Below are 3,999 nucleotides of genomic sequence, written 5' to 3' on the forward strand. Positions count from 1 at the left end.
GCGTGCTCCTCATCGCGGGGCTGTTGTGGGGAGAGGAGAATCGCGGCCCCGAACAATGAAGAATGGCACTTTCGTGACTTCACAACCGCAGCATTCACGTCAATCGCACTCGTGCTCCCGAGTCACTTCGCAGCTTTTGAAAACCTCGTCTCATCCCCCGGCGCTGCGCACGCCCGGGCGGTTTGTGCCACACCCGCAGCACAGCGCGCCCGGTGCCGCGGGACAGAGGGTCCCGGATCCCCTTGGGAGGTGACAAATCCCCCAAGGGCAGCGGGATTGCTCCTGTATCCCGCTGAGCCGCCCCGCTGGCTGCGTGTGGCTCCCACCGCTGCCGTCCCGAGCGGCGGAGGGGGCGGGTGTGGCTGTGCCCGCACCGGGGTGTCCCCTGGGGATGCTGATGGAGATGAGGGCTGGTACCAAAACCTGCAGGTATCGAATGGGGACAGCTGGGAAGCCCCAAAGCCGTCAGGAGTGTCACTGACGACGATTTCTCCAGCGCAGCGTTTTGCAGTCATTCAAACGCTGCTGAATGAAACCTGGGCCCGGCAGCCAGGTGGGAATCTCAAAGTGATTTCCCTGCTGACAGCATTCCATGCCAGGATCTGAAACTCTGGCTAAAGCCTCCCTCCTGCTCCTCCTCCTCCCGCTGCCCCAAGCGAGCACCTCGGGCGCCAGGGCTGTGCACGCACAGCGAGGTGGGACCGGGCAGCTGCGGCTCCCGGGGGGTTACTGGATGTCCTGGCTCAGGATCCGCCCTCAAACTGCAGCCTTGGGATTGGGGCTGGGCAGGGCCCCCACTGCGGGATCCCCCGACCCCGGGGCACAGCAGAGCCCGGGGCAGCCCCGCTGCAGCCGTCCTGGGGCCGCTCTGGCAGCTGCTCCCTGCCCAAGACGAGGTTTCCCTGATTTATGTCTGGGGCAGCCGCTGCCTTTTCCTCCCCCAGTTTGCCCTCATTCCTCCCCCTGAGCCCCGCAGCTTCCTCCTGCAGGAGCCTCTGCCCCCAGCGCCCGGACCTGCCCCGTGGGAGCCCGTTCGAGCAGTGGCACTCAGGGGTTAAAAATTGTCACCACCGTGCACCCCATTGGCCCCGGCATCTGCTGTTTGATTTATGAATGAATTGCACGCTCCCTCCCTGCGTGCTGCTCTCAGATCCCCTTCCCTGAGCTACAAAATAGATCCAGACACCCGCCTGGCCCTACTGAGTGCCGAGCTCCTGAGAGTTTGCGATGAATTTTTAATAGAAAGCTTCCTATGAGCCTCTGCTCTCGCCGCTCTGCTGTCGAAACGAGAGGGTCTGCTGCTAAAAGAGCAGCTCAAATGAATTAAAAACTACAGAGGAGCCTGCAAGGGAAGTAATCCCAATGAGGAATGATTTAAAGAGCTGCTGACCTCCCCGCGATGCGAACAGTAGCTTTTGAGTGTTTGTAAAGAGGCCCATGCAAATCCTGGGTCTGATACTCTATTAACCTCCTCGGGAGTGCGGGGAGGGCGGTGGAGGGATAATCCCCACGTGTCGACATCTCCTGGTTTGCGGAGGACCAGAGCAGCGGGAGCTCCGCCGCCTGTTTGAAGCTCTGGATCCTGCTGTGTTGGAAAAGCAGAATTCAGACGGAAACTCGTTCCTCCTTGGGCGCAGTTCCGTGGGTCCCCGGAGCGCTGGGGTGACTTTTCTTGGCTGGACATCTCTTGCAGAAGCAGCCACGGGGTTGCTTCTGCGTCTCGGGAGGTCTCCAGACAGTTTTGAGGTTGTGGGGAGCCTGGTTTGTCACAGCTCTGTGGCTTGGGTCTCATCGCCTACTGCTGCGAGTCAGCACCTACGTGCAGGGCCCTACTGTGGGGTGTGGGGTGAGCCTGCACCCCGCCACCCTGAGGGGAGAACAGGGCAGGCTGGGAGGGCAGGGAGCGGTGAGAGAGAGGATTTGGGGAAGGGAGCAGGAGGTGGTACCCAGCACACCCGGGACTGCAGCTGTGGGTGACTCGAGGAGGCACTGGGATGGTGCTTGGGGGAATCCAGGTGATGCCTTCAGCGCCCGTTCCGACCGGTTGCTCCCAATATAAAAAAGGATTAGGGGAATTTGTGGATGGCGGGGCTGTGATAGATCAGCGAAGGCAGGGAACGACCCGTCCTGCTGCAGGGCGGCACCTCGGTCCTGCAGGGACCCAGCCCCAAATCACCCCACGGCGCTTGCAGGACGGGGTGAGCGGCCCCAGCGGGGCTCCACCTGCCCGTGCGGGGACCCCTGCCCTCCGCGGCCCCGGGGGGTGACAGGCACAGGGCGGGGCGGGGGCAGAGGCGGGGTAGCCCCGGGGGTCAGCTCAGCAGCGGGAAGGGGCAAGAGAAGCATCGGGGCGGGCGGGGCGGGAGGTGTCGGTATCGCGGGATGGTGCGGGGGTGTCAGCAGCCCGGGGGGTGTCAGCATCCCATCCCGTCCCGTCCCGTCCCGTCCCGTCCGTCCCGTCCCGTCCCGCCCCGGCGGAGCCCCGGTGCCAACCAGCGGCCGCACCGCGGAACTGCAGCCTCGTCCCGCATGCGCCGAGTGCCCCCCGTTCACCTCTCCGTGCCCCCGCCGGGGGTACCGGGGGCACCGGGACGGGCCGTGCCCGACCCCCGGCAAACCCCGGATCCGCCCGCAGCTCTGCCCCCGCCCCGGGGTTTCTGCGGGTTCCCCCCGCTGGCAAACGGGGGGCGAAAAGTAGAACTGAACCGGCGGCCGCTTTCACCTAAAAAGGGCAGAATCTGAGCGCCGGTAGCGGCGGGGGCCGGCCCGACCCGCGGGGCTGGCGGGGCTCGGGGCTGCTCCCGGCGGCGGCTCGACGGCCCCGGCGGGCCCGGCGCGGATCCCGGTGGTTGCCGGGGTGTAACGGGAGCTGCGGAGCAGGAGCCGCCGCTCGTCGTTTAAAAAAAAATGTGTATTTATTGTTGTTGTTGTTGTTGTTTTTCTTCTGGAGAAACACCGGGGGTTTCTGGGCCTGGCGGAGCCCGGCCCGGGCTCGCTGTTCGAGGCACCGCGGCTGGCGGAGGAAAATAGTTCATTACTGAGTGAAGAGAGTCCAGGAAAAAGGAATTTTTTGGTGTTGGGCTTTAGTTTGGCTTGTTTTAAGGAAACGCTCGGACGGACCGTGCCGGTCTGCAAAAACACCGTGGGACCGAGTCGAGCCCCGGGAAACAGCCGGGGAGCAGCGCGGGCACAGCAACCTCCTCCTCTCCCCCGGTTCCCCCTCCGGTTCTCTGCCGGTTCTGCCCCCGCCCGCCCCGCGGTTCGGGGCACCCGCGGAGCGCAGGGAGCCGCCGCCTCCGTTGTGTTTGTTCCCGCAGAACCGGTGGCTTCGCCACGAATTTTCTCGCCAACGATTCCGGCCGGAGCCGCCGGCCCTGCCCGCAGCCGCAGCCCCGGGAGACCTGCCGGGGGCTGCGGGTGCCCCGAGACCGCTGGGGATGAGATGGCTCGCAATTTTGGGGAGGGCAGAAGGCGGAGGTTTGGGAGCCGCAGACCGTGCGGCGAATCGTCCCGTTGGGGACGCGAATGCCGGTGGTCCCCGCGGCCGCCGCTCCCGCCGCCCCGCCACAGTCGCGCCGCCGCGGGGAAGGCGCGGGCCGCGGCGCCTGCGGGAGCGCTCAGCGGCGGGGGACGCGCTGTATCCTCAGCCGCTCCGGACGGCCGCGGCTCCGGCCCCAAACCGGCCCCACCGCACCCCAAAACCTCCCCGGCGGCGGCCAGAAACCACCGGAGCAGCCCCGACGTGCGCCCGCGGGGGGCGTGTCCGGCGAGACCACGCCCCTTCCCGCGAAGCCACGCCCACGCCGGCATTGACCACGCCCCCTCCCCGCGGGAGAGCGACGGTGGGCGGGGCCAGAGCCCCCCGAGGACTCCCATTGGCGGAGCGGCCCGTCCGTCACGGCGGCCCCGCCCCCCTGGGGCCGGCAGTAAATACGGTACCGGGCGGCGCGGCGGGGCCGGCAGCGGGGCTCGCACGGGGAGCCGGCGGCGGGGCTCGGG

Source organism: Corvus kubaryi, unplaced genomic scaffold (assembly GCF_017639235.1).
Source record: "Corvus kubaryi isolate FWS band 111438036 unplaced genomic scaffold, C.kubaryi_AGA036_p1.0 split3-37304, whole genome shotgun sequence".
Lineage (NCBI taxonomy): Eukaryota > Metazoa > Chordata > Aves > Passeriformes > Corvidae > Corvus > Corvus kubaryi.